Source organism: Jatropha curcas, unplaced genomic scaffold (genome assembly GCF_041381405.1).
Source record: "Jatropha curcas cultivar XTBG-Jc1 unplaced genomic scaffold, XTBG_Jcur_1.0 HiC_scaffold_39_pilon, whole genome shotgun sequence".
Taxonomy (NCBI): Eukaryota; Viridiplantae; Streptophyta; class Magnoliopsida; order Malpighiales; family Euphorbiaceae; genus Jatropha; species Jatropha curcas.
This window is the reverse complement of record NW_028322332.1, coordinates 27,906-41,763: the sequence shown is the minus strand read 5'-3', so window position 1 is coordinate 41,763 and position 13,858 is coordinate 27,906. Positions and strand designations below refer to the sequence as shown.

Here is a 13,858-nt window from a genome sequence, read left to right as displayed (position 1 = left end):
ATAATTAATTTAATGTATAACAATGCATAAATTTACCATTTTACTTACCAAAAAAAACCTTACATAGCATGCAAACTTTTTGAGGAGCTTGTTATACCTCTAATATTACAACTTTGGTAAAATTGTATCATTTTCCATACTATCAATAATAATTATTTTTGATATGGCAAAATATTCACTTGATATGTTTGAAACAATAATTTTGACATTTTTTAACTATCTTATCAAATAAATATTTAATCGATCCAATTTCACAAATTTGCGAATTCAACAGAATAAGTTTTACAAGTTGAAGTATTTAATAAATACGATTTTATAAGTTAAAGTATTTAATATTTGAACATAAAAATTGAATGTGCCACAGATTTTTTTTTACATAGATATAAGAGTGAATTTATGTATTGAGCCTTTAATTTTTCAAATATAGTAAAATAAATTCCAATATAATATTTTTTTAAGACAAATATTATTTGTCATATAGAATACATTAGTAATCAAATAAAAATTAAATACTGAATCAGGCTTGCAACGCAACTAAGTCAAGTTAGAACAAATAAATATGCTACATACAGAACGCAACAGTTACAATTCATCAGGTAGGCTGGTAAAATTACCATTACCAACTACATGAATAACAGCCAATTAACTAGAATAGATGGTTGAACACCCAAAACCACTCTTATGCTAGAAAGCCTACGAACATAAATGCATTAACAACCAATTCTAATTCAACTTTCCAACAATTTTAGTCTCAACCGAAAAGAATATTTCTCTGTTAAGTGATAATTTCAAAATGACAGAAAATAATCAAATTTGAACTAGTCTTTTTTCACCAACCTTGCCTCAAAACCACCTTCGGCTCGCTTAACTAGATCATAAGGCATGTGGGTTCCCAGAATTTTCCCATATTGAGAAGAATGGCTGAGAATAATTGTACTTTGTGCCTTGAAGTTGATGATGGATGTCGTGGTAAGCAGTGTTATTCTGGAAAACAATGTGAAATATATTGCCAGGCAACCAAAGTCCACAGTGATCATCTACAGTTTTAATGATAGCAAAACAGAAGAAAATTACTCCGGTTCGTGCAGTCATTCCTGATATTAGAAAGGAAATGGCACCACCTACTGTGTCAAGCAATAGACCCTCCAGTGGGTGATTATAAAGTGCCCCAATTGCATATGGGACAACTAGCCTATGATGTTGTGAATGGATGTGGCGGTATAAGAATTTGTTCTGATGCATATACCTGTGCACAAAATATTGCCATGTGTCCATCACGAACATAGCAATAATAATCTGCATGATTTGGATAGGAATGGAGGGCTGGACTATGACCCCAGATGGATCCATCGTTGAGGTCAACTGCAGCAAAAGAGCAGGACTATTAAAAGTTAATCATTGATTGATAAAAATAAAAAATCAGCAGGTATTTCAAAATTCACAAAATATTTCAATTCAAATAATATTATCAAATAATTGATATTCTTATCATCGAAGATCCTACCAACCTCTCAGTAACTAGCTGATATCCTCATGTCAGACAAGAACTGCTTAACGTATCCAACATCAAGGAGTCAACTAATGTGCACTGTCTCTTTCAAAACTAATGCACCAAAAGCAAAAGCAAGAGAACAAAACTAATAACATGTCAAGTCATCAAACAGACCAAGCAATCTTCCATTCAGCTTTTACCGAGCAACTTTATAGAAACAGGATTTTTCATTCAAACACCAACATTACCTCCAGCAGAGCACAGAATGGAAAATTATGAATAAAAAGCATTTTCCATGTAAGATCTCTAATTAGTTTTCATAGGCTCAGTAGGCATCTCACTCAGGAAGGCATTAGGCTATGGTTCCTTTCATTCATTCTTAATTCAGCAATACAAATGAAACAACTTCAATTAGTTCTACTAGCCGAGTTTAAATGAAATGAATTTGGCCAGGTGAAGATAGGAAGCTGGAAGTTGCAATGACTTCTGTCTTAGATCTCTCTTTTCTTAAAAAAAAAAAAAAAATGTTTTATCAAAGTAAATTTCCAGTAGCTAATCAAATACAAATCAGGTGCTAGACCTACCAATCCAGCAATGTTATGCTTTGCTTCTATCATCACATTATAAGAACAAGAACATGAAAGCTAAAAGGGAGTCGTGCTCAGCAGCAAGCAATCAAGATAAACCAATGTGAACCTAGCTGACTAAGAGAATTAAGATCAATTGTGAAAGGAGGAGGAGAGGAGAGAGGATGTTGAAATAGCATCCAAGAGGTGATGGAACAAACAAGTTCTTTGGAAAAGCAAGAAAACACCAAGAAGGAAAAGGTAAAAATTTAAGAATCCTAGTCATGATATTAAAAATTTAAAGAAAAGATAGTGGTTCAACAATATAACGATATCTAAAAATGTTCCTCCGCATGCATCAAGTAGCTAGCAACAAAAAGAATGGATCTTTTTTCTTTTCTTAGTAATTTGAAATCTGATTTCAATAAGAATTTTACAATGCTATTCCTTAGCCAGCAAAATTCATGCTACCAGCATGATAAAATACGTACATGCAAGCTCAAAGTTCACATAACATATTGACAATAAATTATATAACTCAAGGTTTATATGTAGGACTGCACAAATATAATAAAAGGAAACATTCACTTTTCAGACTCAAAAAGATATCATACAATCTTTCTGAGCACGAACACCTGCCCCCCCAGCACCCCCCCCCCCCCCAAAAAAAAAAAGGAAAAAATCCCAACCCAATAATAAAGAAAAGTAAATAGGAGCTTAAAAAAGAAAGTGTCATGTGATATTGAAAATATTGACAAACTAAAAGATCATCAGGTTGAATAAATAAGATCCCTAAATTGAAGATACTAAACATTCATCAATTTGGTTTTCCACAAAGGTTTCATGGGGCTTTGGTACTTATATCCATGGCATGCTATGATCTAGTCAAAATTCCATAAAATAACATTTAATGAGTGCATCAATGGGAAATATGAGCGAGTATTCAGCTCAATTTGGAGTTTTACAAATTCTGGTTCAGTTTATCTCATGCACAAACACACACAATGTATAAATATACACAATTAGGTTCAATTTGGTTAGTTTTATCTTTTTAACCGAATTAACCAATTTATTCTAAAGTAAAACTAACTGATTGGATTATTTTAGAAAAAAACACCAGTTTGTTTTGTTTTTTTTTTTCCCCGACATGATAGTGCTCACAGTATAAAGCCATCTTAATGAGAACTAGTGAATGGGATCTACCTTGAAATAATGTATGAATTTAAGTAATAAAGGACATGCTTACTAGTCCCCATCCTCTCCCATATATGCATATCACCATGTAATCCTCTATGGAAGATACAAAAAAACTCTTTTCCATGGAATCCATAGCTAAATATCCAAAGACAAACTAAATATTAGAATGGCCAATATTTTGAATTAGTGCAACTCTTTCACACGTTAGTTCTTTACTTGGAATGATGAATTTGAAAGCAAAAGACCAACATTTTATCACTAAATATAACCTGGAACAATTAAACGTCCAGGAGATGCATGTTATCATAAAATGATGACAGCATCAAACTATAAATAACTAAAAATTTTAATATATCCATCAGTCTTAAGGATATATGCTACAGGTATGAAGGTGTTTTATTATATGAGAAACAACTAGAGATAAAAGTTTTTCACACACAACACAACAGTAATATTATAGTCAGGACGTTTAAGTTTCCTTAAATAACATATGAGTCAAAATTTCATTATAAAACATAATTAGATGTGACATTAGTGTTCAAATTGGAACTCGGAAGATGTAAGAAACAGAAAGAATGCCAAAATTATATCATTTAAGTGTATCAAATTAAATGCTAAGATGTGGCTGTAGAATACCAAATTCAAAGGTTTATGGACATTAATCTTGTTGTCAAGTTTTGATATGGAGCGGGAGCATCATATGCAAGTTGCAACATCTAGATATGGTGAGATAGCTGTATTATGTGCTTTTTTGCAAATTTTTTATGTTGCGTACAGTGTTTAATAACAATGGACGCATGAGACAACTTCAGGAACAATAATTATGTTAAAGTTTCTGGGCCTTCTATAAATTCTCCAGATATATGAAGTCTAATGCCAATATATTATCCATTTGTTCTTTGGAGAATCTCTTACAAGCATCCAAAAATCTTTAAAGAAAAAATAAAACAAGATACAGATAAACACAAATGTGTTTTCCTCAACTGTCCAACCTATAATATTTAATAGGATAAGTGAAAAATAAAAGATAGTATGAAATCAATATTTTTGACTGGCTTCAAAAAGGAAAAAAATGGAAGGTTTTCCAAAACATAAAAAAATAAAAACAATTTTAGGGAACATGCTGCATATGCAGGCCAAACATAATCAACGCCAATACAATTATATAGACATTAACCAGCCTCATTCAGAAATTGCTAGAAGTTAGGCTGTTGATTTCCATACCGCTACTCTCATGAGACTCCATAGCAATGATGCCACAGCGTTATGCAGGTAGCATATATGTGCTGAGTTCCACTCTTAGGTACTAGAATGAGCATTTTACAAACCTGGGTGAAAATACGCATACCACATACAGTTCAAAGCAAGTATTACTCAATCAGGATGCTTCATTAGTCATAATTCCATTTTCCAATCCTAAGAAATCAATCATGAAGGAATGAAGCAGGGTTTTTTGCACAAGATTTTTGTTAAGGAAAAATCTCAAAAGTAATTTTGAAAATTGTGAAGATTCTGTTGTAAACTAGCATGCCTATGCCATTAACGAGAATTGCAGGCTTTTAAAAAAATTGAGTTGAAATGTTAAATTTGATAATTCTTGTTAAATTCTTTTATTTCCAAGTCCAAGCATCTGCATTTAAAACATTTCAAAGACAGTCAAATATTAAAAGGACAAATTTTCAAACTGTATTTCCATGGTAAACAAAAGCTGCAATAAAAAAACAAAAAAAAAAAAAAAAAAAAAACTCTTTTAACTATTAATCATCTAATATGAGCCCACTTTAAACCTAAAAATTTGCTTCTTTCCAAGCTACCACACCCACTACAAACATCCCCCATCTAAGGATTCAGCTATGCTCATATGCAAAATTTTTTCATAAATATTTACTGGAAGAATAACACTTCATTAAAACAACTAAACCTTAGTCCCAAACTAATTAGAGTCGGCTATATGAATCCTTTATTTACAATATCTGCTACTTGCACCTTTTGTCTAATGTGATCATTCCTAATTTTGTCCAACTTTGTGTGACCACCATCCATCCCAATATTCGCATCTCCGTAACATCCATCTTGTGAATATGTTGAGTATTCGGTGCCCAACATTCACTCTCAGATAGTATTGCCAGTCTCACCACCGTCCAATAGAGATGATCTTTCATTTGTTAGATATCTTCCTATCGCATAGTACGTCAGTAGCACTCCTCCATTTCATCCATTGTACTTGAATTCCATAAGAAATATCATCATCTATGAGACTCCCTTCTGGAACACACAGCCTAAATATTGACTTGTTTGCACTTGGGCACCATCATACCGTTTAATCTAACCTTGGTTTCCTGCTCCTTCCACAAACCAAACTCGGTGCAAATATTTTACTTCTGCTTAATCACTCTAATTATGATTAGAAAAAATGCTCCATGTACCAAAAGATAATTGCTACTCCTCCATGGAGAGGCTATCACGAACGTCCATCACACAAGCAAGGTCCTAGGTGATACAAAAACTGTATTCCGAATTCTTCCATCATATTTTCAAATGTTTAGTGTATAATATATCACTAAGGTAAGTTAATTTGCAGCCATTCTAGATAAAATTAAGCTTAAAATCTCTTTCCTCGGTATAACATCAGAAGCAGCACTCTGTCCTCCTTTCCTCTCTAATTCAGCAACCTCTTTCTATGGCCTATATTTCTGTACATAGATTGAAATTTGCATGTAATTATCAAGAATAATCAGTAACCTATCTAATCAGTAATTATCAAGAATATTCAGTAACCTCTTTCAGTAACCTCTCTACTCACTATTTACATTAGCAAGAATAATCATATCATAACATGCCATAGATAGAAAATATAAATTTTTCTATTTAAGTTAAATAACGAACCAAAAAGAGCCCATGGGCGACTATCGCCTGAACTAACTGTTGCAGCAAAACACCCTTGACCACCTTTGGCAATGGTACCAAGTTCTTCTCTTTCTCCTCTTTTCTTGTGTGCAACCGGTATTTATCCAACGGTGGCAAAATCTGATAAAGTCCAGCATACAACCAGTAGACCACAATTGGGGCAAATGTGCCCATTGCTTCGTCACTCACATAACCTTCCCAAAACACCATAATTGATTCAATTAACCAGCGAAGAAATAGTCACTGGTACTTATTTGAAAACTTAGATTACAGCTTCAAACTCTCCACCTTTGAAGCCACATCAAAGATCTATAAGGGAATGTGAATTCCACATACCTGAGAACCAAAAAATTAAAAAAAAAAAAAAAAAATCAGAAGTTAGAAACTTTGAAGGTAGAGTGCATTTTATTTAGCGTACTCCTGCCTAAAAATTAGGCAACAAACAGAGAATGAAATTAAAGATTCACAGTTCTTCTATTCAATTTGTGGGAAAAGAATAAATAATTAAGATAATTTAGGGAAAGAAAAAAAGAAAAACGACAAATAGCCTGACATTGCTTTCATTTAAAAACGAACAAAGTTTTTTCTTAAGAAAAACAAAAGGCATAAAAGTTGAAGTTTGACAAGAAAATCTGTTTAAACAAAACATTTCTCAAAATTCCTCCATTTCCCAGCAACCAAACGGCTAAAAATTTAAACAGAAACAGAAATTGAAGGAAAGAAAAAAAAAAAAAAAGAAAACGGAAACGCAATGTGACTTACACAGATAGAGATCGTAAACGACTTAAAGCAAAAATGTCAATCAGATCTACCAAAAGCAAGCGCCTGCTGTGCTGTTTTGGATCAAACACTTGTTGGTGACAGGTGTGTGGTTTTAAATTTTTTTTTCTTCCCTTGACGTTGGACCTTTTTGGTTCTTTCTTAGTTGTCAAAGGCTGAAATGCCAGACAGAAAGAAAGAGGAAGGCCTTGCCGCCTAAGACTGAAGCCTCACTTGCCCTACACTGTCAACACCTTTTTTTTATTTTGTTTGGGAGACCAGAAAATGATGGATCTTTCTCCCTTCTGCAATTCTCTCTTTCTTTTCTTTTAATTTTTAAATTTTACCATTTTCTGGTTATAGGCGCACGTGGAGCTTGATATTTTCGTCCGCCAATATTTTCTTTTATTTTTATTATTATTATTTTTTAACTAGTCCAAGAGCTATGCATTGCACCAATTGTTTTATTATTATACATTATATTTATATTACTTTTTATTACACATAAAATAAATACTTATAATAAATAAATTCTACAACTTCAAAAAAATAAAAAAGCAAATAAAAAATTATAATATATATATATATATATATATATATATATATAAACTAAAATAAATACATACAATATAAAAACCTTTAGATAAACATTACTTATAAATAAAGATATATAGAATTACAAATTTGAAAGACATATAAACAAAATTCCCCATAAATAAAGATATAGATGTAAAAATCAATATTATTCTAAATAAAGGACATAAAAAATTAAACAATTCAATCTAAAATTGAAAAATAATAAATATTCAAATATAATATAGTTAATTATTTTAAATATAAAAGGAATTTTAAATGATCAAATAAAAAATAAAATTTAAAATTGAAATATAGATATAGATTGTTATTGTAAATGAATATTAATTTTTAAAATATGATTATTTGATATAAATGATAATAAACTTAAATAATAAGAATTTATTTTAATTATAGGTAGGTGTAAATGTTATTTATATATATATATAATATATATATATAGATATATATATATATCTATTATATTATATATATATATATATATATATATATAATTGTAAGTAAAGAGATTTCTTTTGGAAAATAATGATAAAAAAATAATAACAATAATAAATTAAATAAAAATTATACTTATATTTTTCTACCCAATTTTAGTAAAACTCTCTTAAAACTCAAATACTCAAATCATACAATTTACCGACTTAATAAATTATAGGATTATATATATATATATATATAATAATTACATGAATTAAAAAAAATTATAAATAACTAATACACACATATGAATATGAAGCAATGAATAAAGAATTTACAGTTTTCTACTATCTACCAAAAATATAATAAATTAATAGTTAGCTTTTTTTTTTCTTCCTCCATCATCATGATTGTCACACTCTAAAAATTGATGGTGTGAGGTCCTAGGGTCTAGGTAAGTTTAAGGTACTGGGTACCTCATAGAATCCACAACAAAATTAATCCAATTCAACATATTGCTTATCTTGATTAGTTATTTAGGTGAGCTACAGTCAACTTATGTACTTTCATTTAATTCCCAGGATCATCGAATACAATCTTTCATACATTTTGTATAATCATAAATCACACCATTATAATACTGTGTACATTATAGCTTACATACATCTCATACTAATATCATTCACAAAGGTACTACGGACTAACTAGAGTTCATATAACTTATCATCAATTTATAATATCTAATAATTATTTACATTATTCACAGGCTTCTTGTTGGAAGAAGGAAATCAAGAAGCTGACGGATTTGGATCACTTCCACCTGAAACCACAGACGCTTGAGTGAGTCGTCAACTCAGTGAGATTATAGTGTCATATTAGTAGCATGTACACTGAAAAGTATTTCAAAGTTCAATATTTATAGTAATACAAGATGGTAGTACAATTGTAGCTCATCAAAGAGATAAGTCCATAAAGAATGAATCATAGTACAGTACAAAAAAAAAAAAAAAGCCATTTTGCGACTGACAAAACGCAATAAATCAGTTGCTAATAAACTTAGCGACCGATTACCATCTGTCGCAAAAGTGCTCGTCGCAAAATTTGGTCGTATTTTCCTTTTGAAACGCGTCACAAATTGGTCGGAGAAACAGTCTGTCGCAATTATGAAATGTAGTCACAAATCGGTTGCAAATTTTAAAGTTTTTTGGTTGCAGTTCGGTCACAAATCTGTCTCAAAATACAAAAAATAATAATAAATAATATTATAAAACCATAATTTTTTTGCAATTGTTAAAATTGGCATATATAATATATATATATATATATATATATATCACAAATGCAATTCAAAACAATATAAAAATGTAATTGTTAATGTAGTTAATGTACTAAACAAAATTTCAAAAAACCACTAGAAAGCTAAAAAGGTCTGAAATCAAATCTATGCGGTTGGTCATTTGCACGATCCAATGTCGAATCGCCGGGAGGAGTACCTACTGGATGTGTTGTAGTGTCGGCAGGAGTGACTAAGGTATTGTCTGCAGCATTGGGATCAGGAGACGGTAGTGGCTGCTGCTGAGATGTTGAAACATTTCGATCTGTAGCAGGCGCAGGATCAGAGGAATAAGTACCGCACCGGACTGACCAGACAACCGCATGACATGCGCTCTAAGTTCTACAATCTGTCTCTACTGGTCATCAACACGAGCCCATAATGCAGTAAACTCCTCGGCACTGTGCTCGAGCTGTGGTCCTGTGCTGCCTGCAGAAGTGTGAGATGCTGAGCCGCAGTAAAACTCTAATGCCTGAGACCCTGCCATATACCTTCCTCTTCTTCTTGCCTCCTACAGCCTCGAGATAAAGTGCTACCTCATCAATTCTTGACTCAGCTTCAGATTCAGTCTGAGAAGAAACAAGACGCTTGCGAGCTATAGTATAGTTCCCCTGAAAATAAAAAATTAATTAATCAATGCAGTTGCAAGCTTTATTATATTGAACTTTGTACATATTCGAAACGACTAAAGGGTAAATGTAAATATTCTTCATTGTTACTTACATTGACGCTCACCGCACGTCTGTCGACAAACGTATTAAGATCGTGGTCCTTCGTGTGAGTGTATGTAAACACCTCAATCGGTGTGGGCTCACGACCAAATTTTTTAGCCTGTAATGAATTTTTATGCATGATATATTAATATAGTGTCTTTCATTAAACATCAGTTTCATATACTGTGACTAGTTAGTTCACTAATAATGAGCTGTCTCTATAGCAGATATTGATCCACCTGTATGTCGAGAAGGTCTTGCTCCATCACTGCCAGTCTCACTGCGCCTATTTTGTGCAAATATCTCCCGCTTTCTCTTGAATGTAGGATCCTCCCAAGCCTTTTGCCAGCTCTCCCATATCTCTTGAGACACGCACTGCTGCTTCTTACCACTTTTCGCATCCTATAGGTGAAGTCAGCATAGCGATCAGCGCATAACTTCTCCCAGGCCACTTTCAGCATAGCCGTAATTGCCTCATCCCATAAGAAATGCTTCTGCAAAAATGAAAAATAAAATTTCAATAAAAAGAGGTATCTTGATTAATTGTAAACATTGAATGATGACATAACTTAAACCAAAGCGTACCTGAAACTCTTCCTAATAAAAGTCTCTCGCCTCTTGTGGTATGACATCCCATGTGTATCCTTCTTTATGGAGTTGTAGCTTGATTATCCTCATAATTTGCCTCGATGCTCGAGAGGGTGGATATATGCTGAGAAAAAAAACACAAGTGAAATATAATTAGACGAAAGCATCAAAATCTGAACAAAACCAAGTACAGAGGAAAAAGTGAATAAGTATTTACTATCTCGCTACCAAACTGAGGCTGTTATGTGGATCTGGTGAAACTGCAAAAGAAGTGACAAATGTTATAAATGCATATAAATTAATATATAATTGAAATGACAGTAATGACATTTATGATTACCTTGTACAGTAGGTGACTGTGCAGCTGGTGAAGACTGTACTGGTCCAGAAACTGGGGTTCAAGAGGAAGGAACAAAAGGAAGTGATGGCGTCAGTACTTGCTGCTGAGCAGAGGATGAAGCCCCAGACGTACCTGAAGAAGTAGGAGGGATAGTCCCTCCTCGTCCATGGGTACTGCGTCCTAGGCCACGACCTCCACGCGAACCACTGCAGGACGTGTCTGAATCAAACGCTCTACCTCTAGCCATTTGTACTGTAAATATTAGAACCTAGATATGTATGTATACAATTATATGAATTGTAGAACATGTGGCACATATGAGTAAAGAAAGTGAATAACATTGAAATTCTTCATTAATATATTAGATATACATCTATCAATTTGTAACAGTAAAACTGTTCTAAGTATTAAGTGTCTTCATTATCATCGGCTTCCTCCTCCTCTTCGTCTTCTTCCTCTTCTTGATATTCGTCTTCTGAGGTACCCATGATGATTTGATCTTCTTCCTCTTCATCATCCGATGCTCCTATTTCAACATAAGATCGTTTTTGTCATCCAATCTATCCGTTAAATCTTCAACAACTTGCATCGGTTGTGTATCAACCCTAACTTCTTGAAATGGCTCCATACAGCGAGTGAAGCAGATTGTTTGGTTTCAAGTGCATGAACAACTGATCTAGCCTTGATTTTACACACTGCCATCCAATCGCAACGATCTCGTTTAAACGATCGATATGGACATAGTACACCTGTGCAGCTTGCATTACCAACACAAAAGGTTCATACTTTGTATATCTTATTCTTTGATTAATATCTACCAGATTATACTTAGGATGAACCTTCATGCCAACATTTGGCGTAATCAAACCATTCACATTTGAATAAGATTGTGCACTTCATTGGTAGGCCTGGATATTCTAACTCTAAAACCTCAACCAATTTCCCATAAAAATCGTTTGACACGTCACTGTACTTTGATCCCTTTATGCAAACACCGCTATTTATTGTCTTTCTGCTTCTCCCATAACCCTGAGTGTGAAACTTGTAACCATTTACAAAGTAGCCAGAGTAGGCATTAGCAACCAGTAGAGGTCCCTTTGCTAGATCCGTAATGAATCTGTTACCAATATCGCTTTCCGAGCTTCGAGCCTATGGGAAATAGTAATGACACGAGTGAGATCTAATAATGTACATTCCATGTTGTACATTGAAAGTAACTTACATAATATTTGAACCATTTGCAAATTCGGAGTCCAGTTTTGCATCAACTGCAGTATCAGTCAAATTGGGATTTTGAAGCCGCAAAAGATTGATATATTTCCTATTTATGAACGAACAAAATTAGCATAAGTATGATTTAACTACGCCCCAGACTGGGTTTAGACTCTACAATATGTATACTTACTATACAAATGGTGTAATCTCTTGCAATTCAACAAAATAAGGTTTGAGCCGCTCGTATCTCTGCATCAGTCAATCGTCTTTTTTTTATTTACCAATCGTACGCCTAGGATAGGTGAAAATTGTTAGATTTCCTTCAAACTCAGATTCTATTCGATCTCCTCCGTCATCGTTACGTGGCACTCTCCGATGCTTGGTGAAAACATGTGGTTCGAAGTAGTGTGAACAGAAGGTGGAAGCTTCTTCCACCAAATATGCATTGCAAATTGATCCCTCGACCTTTGCCTTATTGCGCACATTCTTTTTAATTTTCTGCAGGTGTCTGTCATTGTACAAGCCAATATGTAACTATGAGTTGAAATAAATGATGTAATGATTAGAATGGGATGTTAGTGATCACCTCTCAAATGGATACATCCATCTATATTGTACCGATCCTGCTACAAGACATTCATAGGGCAAATGAACCGGCATATGCTCCATAGAATCAAAGAACTGGGTGGAAAAATTCGCTCCAATTTGCATATCACTACTGGGATTTCTTGCGCTAATTGGTTCATACATCGCATCGGATAACAGTCATCGTCAATTCCTTGAAAAAGAGACTCAATTATGTCATTGCTTCCCAAATTTTCCCTGGCAATAATTCCCGGAATGCCACAGGGATCAATCTTTGCATGAAAACATGACAGTCATGGCTTTTCATGCCAAACAATCTGTACTTCCTCATGTCCACACATCTACCCATATTTGAACAGTATCCATATGGAAACCTTAATGACGTACCCATTTGCACAATAATTGCCTTTGGGGTTTATCTAAATAATAACATGCCTTTGGAAACTTACCAGCAAGTACAGATTGCTCGAGTTCTGGTCGACGACAAATTTCCTTCATGTTTGCTCTCGCTTTTGCATTATCCTTGGTTTTCCCTTCAATGTTCATGACAGTGTTGAACAGATTTTCAAACACATTTTTTTCTATGTGCATTACATCAAGGTTATGACGGATAAGAAGTGAACTCCAGTACGGCAAATCCCAGAAGATGCTTCGCTTTTTCCACCTGCTATTCCTGCCAATTCTTCCATTTGCCTCATCTGCACCTAACTCTGTAACTTTCATAAGCCCCAGATCTTCAATTTCTTGTAATATTTCAACTCCAGACTTCACAGGCAAAGGGGGTTCAGCAATAATCATGTTCTTTCTAAAGCATTGTCGATTTCTCCTCCAAGGGTGAGATTTGGTAAGAATTTGCGATGACAATCAAACCAACATTGTTTACCTCCATTTTTTAATGTAAATGCATTCATGTTCTCCATGCAATGAGGACAAGCCAATTTGCTGCCGTGCTCCACCCAGATAACATTCGAATGCTGATAAATCACTGATGGTCCAAAGCAAAGCATTCGCTTTATAAATTCTGATTGGTCGAAATATCGAACATTTCAACCCTATTCCCATAAATAATTAAGTTCGGCAATCAAAGGCTGCAGAAACACATCAATTTTGTGTTTTGGATTAGTAGGGTCAGGTATAATAACCACAAAACAT

At 33.6% G+C, this 13,858-nt stretch overlaps 1 pseudogene; it reads right to left on the bottom strand.

Moving 5' to 3' along the window:
- Positions 1 to 544: 544 nt before the first annotated feature.
- LOC149492239 (very-long-chain aldehyde decarbonylase GL1-9-like) lies at positions 545 to 7,205 on the bottom strand (annotated as a pseudogene).
- Between the last annotated feature and the right edge of the window lie 6,653 nt (positions 7,206 to 13,858).